Source organism: Entelurus aequoreus, linkage group LG16 (genome assembly GCF_033978785.1).
Source record: "Entelurus aequoreus isolate RoL-2023_Sb linkage group LG16, RoL_Eaeq_v1.1, whole genome shotgun sequence".
NCBI classification, from domain to species: domain Eukaryota; kingdom Metazoa; phylum Chordata; class Actinopteri; order Syngnathiformes; family Syngnathidae; genus Entelurus; species Entelurus aequoreus.
The window spans coordinates 54752542-54766454 of record NC_084746.1 but is presented as its reverse complement, the minus strand read 5'-3'; the positions used below and the strand labels follow the sequence as shown (position 1 = coordinate 54766454).

Sequence of the window (13913 nt, the reverse complement as noted above, 5' to 3'; positions counted from 1 at the left end):
CATTTACATGATTTTAATTTCACACAGTTGTCCAGAAAACTTGAAGAGACTTACGCCAAAATGACCCATTTAAAAGGAGCATGGATGTTATATAAGGCTGTTGGTAAGATATTGGAGCTTTCTTGGTTTATCTGCTATCTCCTATATGTTGTTATACATCAAATTTTCATGATTTTCATATAGGTGGATCTGGTCAAAGAAAACTTTGTATTGTGCCACCTGAAACAGAAGGTTACACAGGCCGATACCTCAGTGCAGTAGGACGTGGGAAGTCAGCACTGTACATTGTACCGGTTCAAGGCAATCTGGATATGACACCCCTTCCAAACTGTGCAAAGGAATTTGAAAGGATGCCAAAAGCGACGTGCCATACCTGCTCAGTGGGCATGCCGGTTCAATTACTTGCAGCGCATGTGGCATTTTGTGGAAGAGATCTTAGACGTCACCATTGAACGGGCAAGACTGTTTTGTTCACGATGATGGATAATTAGATTCAATATTCTTTTGTACCCTGGCTAATTGGTTTGTTCTGTAGATAATGCATATGTTTAAGAGCTATTTCTTTATTCATAATCATGTTTGAATCAGCTCATATTTTTTTCCTTAATTTTACTCTGTATACTAGTTTCTCTTTGTCTTCAGATTGCCTGGTTAGACAGGGTCGTAAACCATCAGGAATGTGAACACAACCCCCAAGTCTCTCTTCTTATCAGTGTTGAGGGGGGATGGGGGCTTTCTTTGTGTGAAAAGAGTTGCTTTTTGCCAGTGGAAGGCCAGATCAACTTGGGCTACGCATTTGGATGTGTTGTTCGAGGCTGGTCTCTATTCTCAAATATTTGACAATAAAATTACAAAATACCTATTCTATGCTTGGTGGTACCTTTTGAGTTCAGTTGATATGTCATTAAGGAACTTGGGACTGACCAGCGTTTTACATCCCACTTGGAGGAACATCTGGTCAAACGCAACAATTTGGGGGCTCGTCCGGGATGACACGCTGACAATTGGACCTTCTCTTGCAATCTTCTGGACAGACTCACATGGCCAAAACATAATTCAAGGTAAGCAGAACCTTTCTTTTTAGATAAAATCTGCATTAGGAGTCTGCCCAGAAGTCTGTAAGTTAAACACTGCTTTGTACCCCAGACACAGAATGGTGATTTTGATAGATTGATTGCATTTTTGCCGAGCCTGCCATTGCATTAAAATTGTAAATAAGTGGTCAACTCACGTCATTGTGTCTCGATTACCGTGACGGGCAGTTTCATTGACGAGTGAACTAATAGTTGGGTGTGGCTCACCCTGGGTAGTTGGTCGCCGCCTAAAAGAGTAACGGGTTGGATGCCCATCATATGGTACAGTAAATACTCCCCGGTTGTGAGATCCCTGTTGACATTTTTATGTGCACACAAATTAAGGATGGGTTGGAGGCCATTTGTAAAATACAATAAATACTCCCTGGTTGCGAGTTCCCTACGGCATTAACGTGTGCGTTAAAATTAAGAATCGTACGGGAGGAGGCCCTTCTGTACCATATGATAAATTCCACGGCTGGAGGCCATTTGTAATAAATACAATAAAGATTCCCCGGTTGTGAGGTCCCGGCGACACTTTAGTGTGCGCTAAAATTAAGGAAAAATAGACACAATGGCCAAGGAGTGTGACAGAAAAGAATGTGATGACGGCTGGGGAAAATGTGATGAATCATTACTGTTTAATAATCAATTGAATGCACTGTTGTCGACAATGGAATTAGCAGGTAGAGTTTAAAAAGAAAAGAAAAAAAAGAAAAAAGAAAAGAGAACGTTCCTTGAAAGGGTTAAGAGGGAGTTTACAATACTCGAAAAGTTGTGAACTCAAACGTCTGGTAAAATAAAAAATAAAATAAAAAAGTAACTGGAAGTTTTATGGTAAAGTGAAACGCAGAGAGAGTGCTTACGTGTGCGTGTGTGTGTGTGCGTACGGCTGTAGGCACTTGCTTGTGTGTGCGTGAGTGCTTACACGTGCATGTGTGTGTGTGTGCGCTGGTGAAAATGGTCAAGAGAAAAAAAGAGCAGGGTTGGTGCTCGAGAATTTAAGAGTTTAGCGTATGATAAAAGTAAACGGGGATTACGAGGAAAAACGAAATGCAGCAAAAGAACAGATGATTAATGAGACAAATATGACAGGTGGATTGATTGGTCTTTTGCCTGCCGCGCATGCGTAAGACAATTCAAACGACCCGCCCAGACTTTGACTAAGCCACCGCCCTATGACGTAAAGCCGGAGGCGTCCTTATACCCACTTTTGACAGTCACAGGAGGAGCCCTGGTGGTCGAAACAGAAACAAAGCTCTCTGGTCCACCCCCTACTCCTGTGACAAATGAGGGCGGTGCTCACACAGCCACTCTAAGATTGAACCCTCCTCCAAAACTAACGCTGTCTCCTGAGTGTAATTCACCTCTGGTGCCTAAGCCCCAAAATAACATCCACCCAGCGGAAAACCTCCCGAATATGCCTAATCTTACTAGACAGCAGATAATGCATGAGTCAACGCAAAACTCCTCACTTTACACGCCAGACCATTTTGTTGCCATAAACAAATGCCCTCCCCCAGTAGATGACAGCCTCTCACGTGCACATCAGACATTCTTGAACAACACACAACAGAGCCAGACTTTGTGGTCTCCTGTAACTGTTAATGGCTCAATGGAAGGCTACATTGACCAACACCCACATGAACCACATGCATACAACATACGCTCAAAAAAGCTGGAGGGACACGCATATCCACATTTTCCTGATAATAGCGGCAGATTCCAATATAGGCCTTTTGCTGTGGCAGACATGCAAGCCATTGTTGACAAACTTCCACCTGTGTCTGAAGGTGGGAGTCTTTGGCTTAACACGTTAGACAAACTAACAGCAGGGTACACTCTCTCAGTAGGAGACTTTAGAGGCATTTTGTATCGTTGTGTTTCCACACAAGATGGCAAAAATACAGAACAACAAGCAGGATTAATGGCTGAATCTTCGACCTCACCAATAACACCATACGTTACAAACATAGCTACTGCTATGCGCAGTCTCTTTCCTCAAGATGAGGATGATAAGGCTAATGACAGAGCAGCAAGGAAGCAACTCCTTAATTTACAGATCGCTGAAGATAAAAGGTCAAAAGAACTAATTAGTAAAAAATCAGCTAGGGTATATTCAGCACTGGGTGACCTTGCTTCTGAGTTCCAACAGGTGGAGGAAAGAATCCTCAACAGACGTGCGACCAGACGGTTGGAATCGGGTGGTGGACAACACGGTGCTTCAAAGCCAGTCCGGGGTGGAAACTGTTTCGGCTGTGACCAGCCTGGTCACTGGAGTCGTGACTGTCCGAACATTTCCGAACAGGAAAGGTTCCGTAGTGCCAACAAACGAACACAAAAGCGTGGCAAAGGACGCCCACCGCAGGAGCCCCAGCAGGAGATACAGACTGGCCCCCTGCTGGACATGAGTGTCAACGGACAATATTATCAGTTCGTGATTGACACTGGCGCCACCCATTCGATTCTGAATGCAGAGGTACCAAAGAAACTGTGTGCTTCCTCTTTAAAGGTCGAAGGCTTCGCTGGGGTCACAAGGTTACCTGTCACCAAACCACTTCCGGTTCAGATTGCTGGACCTCCTTTACAGACTGTACCCTGACATTCAAATCGCACAGAAGGAACATTCCTGGTGTTACCTGACGGCTCAACCACCAAGCTGCGACACCACTACCAAGGCTCCTACCACAGCCTGAAACAACAGGAATGGCTGACATCCAACTGCTCTAACAGTGAAAACCCTGACTGGCTGAGATGCTTCCGTGTGTTCTGCCACCCGACTCGCCATATGTTATGATCACCAGTTAGACACTCATACCAGGAGACCTTTGACTCCTTTGTATATTTATATATGTTGGAACTCAAGGTGTGGTTGCTCCTGTTGACCTATCTTTGAAACAACTAGCATAGTATAAGATGGACACAATTGTGTCCCACATTGTTCACTTGCTCTCTGTCTCGCCTACAAAACCAAAGAACTTAGGTGCAATGATAAGACACGGCGTAGCTGCCAAACATTACACCGACACCCAAATACCACATTTTCAATTGTTTAGGTTTAGCACATAGTTGTGTTAAACACATAACTATGGGCTGCACTTTAGACACCTGTAGGCTACGAGGAGCTAGCAGCTACACAACAGCTGAGCTAAAACGACACATTACACATTTAAGCATATCAAATAATTATAGTTGCTCATTACATACACAAAGTTGCCATGGCAGAAGTCTGATAGAAAGTATTCAGTAACAAACGTGTCCGCGTCATTCGACTTTCTACAACATGAGCTTGACTTAATCAATTATTGGGGCCACCAGGTGTGGTAAAATTTCAAAATACTATTGATAAAGCATCCGCCATACCGGTAGTATTTTTCTAGTATTTGTGACAATATAAAATATAAGCATATTTAGTGGAGTTTGAGTTATTTGTGATATTGCTAAGGGGTCCCCTACCCTAACACCACCCCCCAGTGGACCACAGAGGCTAAAGAGACTATCATTGACCTCAAACATGACTTGTCCTCCGCTACTTGACTATTAGCTGACCTTTTTCTTAGATGTTTCTGAAAGTGATAGTATGACTAACACAGTCCTTTTTCAGAAACAGAAGGGGGTGAGTGAGGGTGGATACAGACTCCTTGGAACAAAATCGACAATAATCCGACTCTGACACATTCCATAGTTTTAACGTTTTTCCCGTGGGTAAGAAGTTATAACTAATTTTAATTTGAAAATAACGATTTTACACATCGATAGTAATTTAGTAAATCAAATTTAGAATATGGAGGAGGTGAGGGTGAATCATGTATAGTCTTTGATTTCACTGATATGATCAATACGGTACAAGGGAAAAGGTACGTACTGACTTGTGTTGACAATCACAGTGGTTGGCCGGAAGCAACAACAGCCTCAAAAGAGGATGCAACATCAGTAATTAAATGACTTGTGAATGACCTAGTACCCCGACATGGTTTCCCCAAAAAGATTAGGTCAGACAACGGCAACCATTTAAAAAAAAACAAAAAAAAAAACTCACTTAACCTTGGTCGAAAAGGCTTTCGGACTAGAACACAGGTTTGGGGTACCATCCTGAGTCCCAAGGTAAGGTTGAAAGGATGGACCAGAACATTAAAAACTAATTGGCTAAAATCTGTGCACAGACCAAATTTAATTGGATTGACATGTTGCATTTAGCGTTAATGATCATTCGAAGGTCCGTGAATAAAACTGTTTTACCGCCCTTTGAGTTTTTCATCCTATGAGCTGCATACAGGTCAGCCATTCACAGGACCAGCAGCCGCCATGGAAGGAGGACTCAGCGTAAAACCAAAATGGTATTTTACACAAAAAATTGCAGAATTTGTGTGCCAGTTCTTCTGTACAGATACGAGGATGACAGCCCGCCACTCCAGATTCCCTTCCGGCCGCTGAGAGGGTCAAGATCTAGGTCATCAAACGCAAGTGGACGGAGCCCAGGTGGACTGGTCCCTTCAAGGTCGTGGAACGGACGTCTCACGCCCTTCGATTAGCTGGAAAAGGGGACACCTGGTACCACCTCTCCCTCTACACTCCTGCTGAAGAACCTGACAGATTACCAGCGGATGTCATTGCTGACATCGCCACTACATCTGCCCCACTCGACCCCCAGCAGCGCCTTTTGAGCCTGAGGCAGCTGAAGAAGAACGGGAGCAGAAAACGACTCATTTTTAGTGTCATAGAAGAGCGAGGCTTTAATTACACACACATAATCCTACAGCCCAGAAGACGACGCTGAGAGAGAGATTTTCTACCTATATTACTCTTTTTAACTTCTATATTGTATATCCTTATTTGAGACCAGCCTTTATACTCGAAGTTATCCAATTTCTCTTGCTTGTTTTCAGCATAACTATCTGTGTCGTTATATTAAGTGAAAAGTTTGATGTTTATCCCCGTTTCGTTACCTGAATTACTCTGATTTTGATAGACGAAAAGCAGGATGTCACACCCGGTAGTGTTCCCTGACGGACTGGTGCTTGGGCGTGTTCTACTGTCTTTGTGTCTCAGTTCATCCTTCCTGACGACAGTGACTGACAAGTGTCTAAGAACAAACAGCGGACTTTAAATAGACTGGGTCAAAGGGGATAGCAAGACTTATTTTTTGACCTGTGCAGTGTGATTAATTACGGGGGACACAATAGCTATTACCGTGGTAATAACCTCTATATTTGTGACGACTCAACCCTGAACCATCGGTGTCGGATGCAGACAACATACTATGGTAAGTGGTGCCCATCGTCCCTTTTATGTTGTTTTGGGGGTTGACCTGACTGATACAGACTCTAAAGGAATTATTAAAATTAATGTCCTTGAGAGGGCGTTAACTACCTCTACACCCTCTGTAGCACCTAAAGTACCACCCCACCTTGGTGGTGTTTCAAAGGCTCTCACATCTGTGCGTGCTAATGACATCACCACCGAAGGCCTGGTAACTTTGACCTTAGGAGCGGGTACAGGTAAACCTGTGGCTCAGGTGGATGCCAAAACCTGGGTGACTGTGTTGCTTGTTCCGCTGGACGTCCTTTTCCCCACACTTACCCCGCCCCTTTTAAGTTGACTGACATAAATGGCTCAAACTGTCTTATTTCCTTGTTCTCTGAACCCACGCCACCGGGGTGCGATTTGTTGGCTAGTGTGTACCCTCCTGTTGACAATTCCACCCGACTTCTTCCATTTGTGGCCCAAAAGCTGAATTACACGTGTTTTCAATTCAAAGGACCCTCTTCGTCCCCCAACAAATTGGGTGACATTAACCCTTCCTGATGCACCACACTGGTAGATGGCTCAAGGATAGGCCCTTGGGCACGAGCTGACTTATTCTGGTATTGTGGGGAGCACAGATTGTACATTAGAATCCCAACGTTATCCGTAGGGCTTTGTGCTATGGTTAGACTGGTGACCCCACTCACCCTAGTGGGTACCAAATTAACTCCCCTTGTAACTCCTGTCTCAGCGGCCTCTCTAACTTCTTGCCGACGCCGCCATGTTTTATCTCGAAGGAGTGTAAAGGGTTCCTTTGATCTGATGAGAAACCCTGATGGTGTTTACTTTGATGCAATTGGACAACCAAGAGGGGTCCCCTCACAACACAAATTGTGGTGTGAATCCTGTGCAGGTTTCGAGAACCTTCCTATCATTGGTGCTATTTTCCCTGTGACTGCTACTAAAAATGTAGAACGCATTAACTATGTTTTTTATAATCTGTTGAGACTGACCAACCTGACTCGTGACGCCGTTGAGGGACTTGCTGAACAACTTGCCCCGACCTCCCTCATGGCCATCCAGAACCGCATAGCCCTTGACCGCATCCTAGCCAAGGAAGAAGGTGTGTGTGTGCAATGTTTGGTGACCAATGCTGTACCTTCATTCCTAACAATGCTGCCCCCGTTGGCTCGGTCCAGAGCGCCTTAGAAGGCCTCAGAGCCTAAGAACTTACTGAAGTTTCCGGTGTCTCTGACCCCTTTAAAGATTGGCTTCATAACACCTTTGGCAGGTGGTCTGACCTAATTAAGTCGGCCCTGGTCTCCATTGGAGTTTTCTTGGCCGTCATAACCTCATGCGGATGCTTTATTGCCCCTTGTGCTAGGTCTCTATGCACCCGCATCATTGTTAGAGCTGTCAAAGGTCAACCCCACCCTGGTTCTGGGCTTGCTATGTCACTGAAGGGGGTCAAGCATAGTGGTGACTTTCAGGGACCGTTAGTTTCCTTCCCTGACAATGACGACATTGACGTTGACTCCCTCCTTCTCTCTCCCATGTAACTATGGTTTGATTGTTTATCGATAGCTTGCTCGAAAACCAAAACAGCACCTACTTTAATGTAGGGCGTGCTTTAGAGGTGTTGCTCTCGTAGGAGAGATCTTTTGGATAAGATCTGAAGGGGGATTGTAGATAATGCATATGTTTAAGAGCTATTTCTTTATTCATAATCATGTTTGAATCAGCTCATATTTTTTTCTTTAATTTTACTCTGTATACTAGTTTCTCTTTGTCTTCAGATTGCCTGGTTAGACAGGGTCGTAAACCATCAGGAATGTGAACACAACCCCCAAGTCTCTCTTCTTATCAGTGTTGAGGGGGGATGGGGGCTTTCTTTGTGTGAAAAGAGTTGCTTTTTGCCAGTGGAAGGCCAGATCAACTTGGGCTACGCATTTGGATGTGTTGTTCGAGGCTGGTCTCTATTCTCAAATATTTGACAATAAAATTACAAAATACCTATTCTATGCTTGGTGGTACCTTTTGAGTTCAGTTGATATGTCATTAAGGAACTTGGGACTGACCAGCGTTTTACATCCCACTTGGAGGAACATCTGGTCAAACGCAACAGTTCCTTCCACAGACTACTGACTGTCTGGAGTTCCCAGAAAACAGTGACACTACACAGGAAAACTCCTCAGACAGCATAGACATGTCTCTGAAAGTAAGTCTGTAAAAGATGCAAATAAAAAGTCAGTTATGTTTGCTGCTATTCACATTTACACATGCTTACAGTCTTAAAGCTTTTTGCCTTTAATCTTACATTTCCAGGACTCCACAGAACTCCCTTTGATGTCCAAGGTTCCCAGTGGCAAAGTAAGAACAAGACTATCAAGGGCGTACAATTTTAATCCTTTTCAATATTTAATATATTTATTAATGCTGTGTTTCAATCTAGGTGACCTGTCCAATTTGTCAGCAGCTGAATCTCACAGAATGTATTGAAGCCCGTGCAAGCTTCTGTGGTGAAAGGTATTTCTCCAATGTCCCCTGTTCTTACAAAAGAGAATTTTCCAACATTGGAAAGCTCTTTTTTTTTGCTGTGTTTTATATCCTAATATGACTAAACCTTGCCACGTGTGTTCCTATAGAGCTTCTATGGCCATCAGCTTAGTTTCCGCTGACGAGGACACTGATGGTACAGAGATATGCCCAAAACGGCGCCGACACCAAAACATTGAAAGGTACCTCAATAAAAGATTAATAATAATAATTAGTAATTGTCATATGTTAAAACTACCTTGGACCAGCTGAACATGAATTCTGCAGAGCTTTGGCAGGTAGACAACTCAAGCTGTGCCAATATTGATCAACTGATTAGTCATATTTTTAAATAACTTGTTCATCATTACTACTACTGCTTCTCAGCTCCCACTGCCACTCTGCTCTTGCTCTCACTGTCTCTCTCTGTTGCCGCTGCCGCTCTGCAGGGAAGTGCAGGGATGACGAATTTGGATGAAATGCTCAGAAAATGTTGATAATGGGAAAAGGATCAGGTGATTAAATGTTGGTGATGCTCTGGGTTACCAAAAATGAGAAAATACCAAAAGATTATATGAGTTCCAGTACTCGTGCTCTGCGTGATGGCGTATGGGTAATGTAGTTGTCGGAGGCGGCTTATGGTATTTTTTCAAAAAATGAAGGTATGTTTTGTTTATCAATATATATATATATATCCAATAGTATATATATATATATATATATATATATATATACATATATATATATATATATATACATATACATATATATATATACATATATATATATATACATATATATATATATATACATATATATATATATATACATATATATATATATATATATATACATATATATATATATATATACATATATATATATATATACATATATATATATATATATATATACATATATATATATATATATATATATACATATATATATACATATATATACATATATATATACATATATATATATATATACATATATATATATATATATATATATATATATATATATATATATATATATATATATATATATATATATATATATATATATATATATATATATATATATATATATATATATATATATAATCCATGTAGGACTACAACATAGGGTGGAAATCACAATATGGGTGGAAATGAGCTGCTTGGCGGAGGTCTGCGCTCTCTGAGTGCTTTTCTAGTTGCTGCTGCTCTGGCTACCCACGAGGTGTTATAATCTCGCTGCAGTCCCAAGCATAGTTCTGGGGGCTATGTTTCTATGATCACCTACATCCCCTCTGTTAGTTAGCTCTGCTGTTAGTTACTTGTAATCATTGTGGTATTTTTTCTGGAAATAAATAATTTGAGACAGCTGATTGGTCCTGTTTAAAATGAGCTAAAATTAATTATGCTCTGCTTCTGATATGCAAACTGTTTATGCAGAGTTGTGTGACTGAAATACATATTCCCCCCCAACATTATAAGCATTGCTGACATCATCCAAAGCATAGCTGACAAGGTGGATGCAGCAACAACCTTCAACATCTGCGTTACGAGGGACCAGATGCTGGAAAGAGGCATGAAACTGTGGCAACGACAAAATAAATCTTCCCCCAAAAACCTTCTTACAGTTTCATTCATAGGAGAGGCTGGCATTGACAGTGGTGCCCTGAGGAAGGAATTTTTAACTGGTATGTTTTATTTGTTGACCTTCAAATTAAATGTGCTGTGATATGTCATCGGTCTTACACATTTTGGTTATATACTGTACTTCTGTATTCTATAGTAACCAATTTGCCTCTTCCTTTTCTAAACAGAAATGCTGGCAGGGATCGAGAGGAGGTTTTTTGAGGGGGGCATTGATGGCAAAGTACCAAAGTACTCAATGACCGACTTTGAAAAATACAACTTCAAGTAGGTTGTAAAAAAAGGCAGATGAAGTGAAACTATAGCAATGCTTTTCTTTACACTCTCTCATGCACACAGATACTCATGTTATGAGAAGTATATTGTATCAAAAATATTAACATTAATTGTTGTTATTTTAAACATCTTTCAGATTACATTGCTCGAATTCAAAAAACACTTTACTACACAAATATTAGGCCCAATGCGCAGGATTATTCTATTAGTATTAGTTATTTTTATGTTTGATCAAATCTTAGCTTATTTTTATGTTATCATATCTTAGCTTATTTTTATATGGTCTTATTATATTTATATTTCAGTTTTATTGTATTTGATTTTATTTTATAGTTTTTCATATTGTAGTTTATTTTTTATGTTTGATTATATCTTATCTTATTTCATATTATTTTTGGACTTTTACCTGATGTGTATTTTAATTATTTTTAATCCATTTATTTTATCATCTAGTGTTTCCTCAAAGAGCCCTCTGGATCTCTACGTCCAGAGGGTTCCTGCGATTGGCTCTTCTCGCTCGAGCCTCTGTATCCATGCATGTGCCATTGTCATTGTGTTGTTATTATTATTGTTGTTGTTGTTGTTTGTTTATTTTTATGTACGAACCCCGTTTCCATATGAGTTGGGAAATTGTGTTAGATGTAAATATAAACGGAATACAATGATTTGCAAATCATTTTCAACCCATATTCAGTTGAATATGCTACAAAGACAACACATTTGATGTTCAAACTGATTAAAAAAAAATTGTTGCAAATAATCATTAACTTTAGAATTTGATGCCAGCAACATGTGACAAATAAGTTGGGAAAGGTGGCAATAAATACTGATAAAGTTGAGGAATGCTCATCAAACACTTATTTGGAACATCCCACAGGTGAACAGGCAAATTGGGAACATGTGGGTGCCATGATTGGGTATAAAAGTAGATTCCATGAAATGCTCAGTCATTCACAAACAAGGATGGGGCGAGGGTCACCACTTTGTCAACAAATGCGTTAGCAAATTGTTGAACAGTTTAAGAAAAACCTTTCTCAAGCAGATATTGCAAGGAATTTAGGGATTTCACCATCTACGGTCCGTAATATCATCAAAGGGTTCAGAGAATCTGGAGAAATCACTGCACGTAAGCAGCTAAGCCTGTGACCTTCGATCCCTCAGGCTGTACTGCATCAACAAGCGACATCAGTGTGTAAAGGATATCACCACATGGGCTCAGGAACACTTCAGAAACCCACTGTCAGTAACTACAGTTGGTCGCTACATCTGTAAGTGCAAGTTAAAACTCTCCTATGCAAGGCGAAAACCGTTTATCAACAACACCCAGAAACGCTGTCGGCTTCGCTGGGCCTGAGCTCATCTAAGATGGACTGATACAAAGTGGAAAAGTGTGCTGTGGTCTGACGAGTCCACATTTCAAATTGTTTTTGGAAACTGTGGACGTCGTGTCCTCCAGACCAAAGAGGAAAAGAACCATCCGGATTGTTATAGGCGCAAAGTTGAAAAGCCAGCATCTGTGATGGTATGGGGGTGTGTTAGTGCCCAAGACATGGGTAACTTACACATCTGTGAAGGCGCCATTAATGCTGTAAGGCACATACAGGTTTTGGAGCAACATATGTTGCCATCAAAGCAACGTTACCATGGACGCCCCTGCTTATTTCAGCAAGACAATGCCAAGCCACGTGTTACATCAACGTGGCTTCATAGTAAAAGAGTGTGGGTACTAGACTGGCCTGCCTGTAGTCCAGACCTGTCTCCCATTGAAAATGTGTGGCGCATTATGAAGCCTAAAATACCACAACGGAGACCCTTGGACTGTTGAACAACTTAAGCTGTACATCAAGCAAGAATGGGAAAGAATTCCACCTGAGAAGCTTAAAAAATGTGTCTCCTCAGTTCCCAAACGTTTACCGAGTGTTGTTAAAAGGAAAGGCCATGTAACACAGTGGTGAACATGCCCTTTCCCAACTACTTTGGCACGTGTTGCAGCCATGAAATTCTAAGTTAATTATTATTTGCAAAAAAAAATAAAGTTTATGAGTTTGAACATCCAATATCTTGTCTTTGTAGTGCATTCAATTGAATATGGGTTGAAAAGGATTTGCAAATCATTGTATTCCGTTTATATTTACATCTAACACAATTTCCCAACTCATATGGAAACGGGGTTTGTACATGTTTGACTGTCTTCATGGGGCGTGGGTGTTATTTCTCATTTTGTTTTTAACTATGTAAAGCACTTTGAGCTGCATTTTAAATGTATGAAAAGTGCTTTATAAATAAAAAGTTTTTATGCGCTTGGATTTTTGGCACTAATGTGACGCCCTAATATACTGCCTTGGGAGACTCCACAGCTCACTGAGGGGGGGGGGGGGGGGGGGGGGCACACGATGCCGTTCACCTCTACCACCTGTTTCCTCCCCTTCAAGTAAGATTGCATCCAGCTCGATGAGGCTTTATCAAATCTGATTGTTCTGAGCTTATCCAACAGTATAGCGTGGTTAACGGTGTCAAAGGCCTTCTGAAGGTCCAGCATGACCATGCTGCAGTATTTGCCCGCGTCCACCTCATGTTTGATGTGGTCGGTCAGATAGAGAAGGCATGTGTCAGTGGAGTGGTTAGTTCTGAAGCCGGATTGGAATTTGTACATGAGTTTATTGGTGGCAAGGTAACTATCGACCTGTTCATAAACTATTTTTTCCATTACTTTCGAAATGGAACTGAGAATAGAAACAGGTCGGTAGTTGCCAGGTTCCAATTTGCTTCCTTTTTTAAAGAGAGGAGTTACTCTTGCTATCTTAAAATCTTTTGGTACTTGGCCTTGTGAAATTGAGAGGTTTATTATGTGTGTGATGATTGGGGCAATGATGGAGGCAGAGTCCCTGAGAAATCGGGAGGGGATATTGTCAAGGCCGGTGGACTTGTTTGGGTGGAGTGCGCTCAATTTTTTAAGCACCTCATCAGCCTAGACCATTTCTAATTTTAAATAGTTGTTGGATACTCCTAGCTTTCTGTAGAAGGCTTTAATGTGTTCTACACCAAAGCAACCAGAGTGGTGGGACAGCTTGTTGACAAGAGTTGTGGCTATGCTGGTGAAAAGGTTGCATTCAGAACATGCAGGGTAGAAATTAATGCA

General features: G+C 41.4%; 1 long non-coding RNA gene across 1 annotated transcript; it reads left to right on the top strand.

Moving 5' to 3' along the window:
- The first annotated feature begins 8969 nt into the window (after positions 1 to 8969).
- On the top strand, positions 8970 to 10967 carry LOC133631201 (uncharacterized). Its single transcript, XR_009821415.1, has 3 exons — positions 8970 to 9055; positions 10337 to 10542; positions 10669 to 10967. It is a non-coding gene; the product is annotated as an uncharacterized LOC133631201 (long non-coding RNA).
- Positions 10968 to 13913: the final 2946 nt, after the last annotated feature.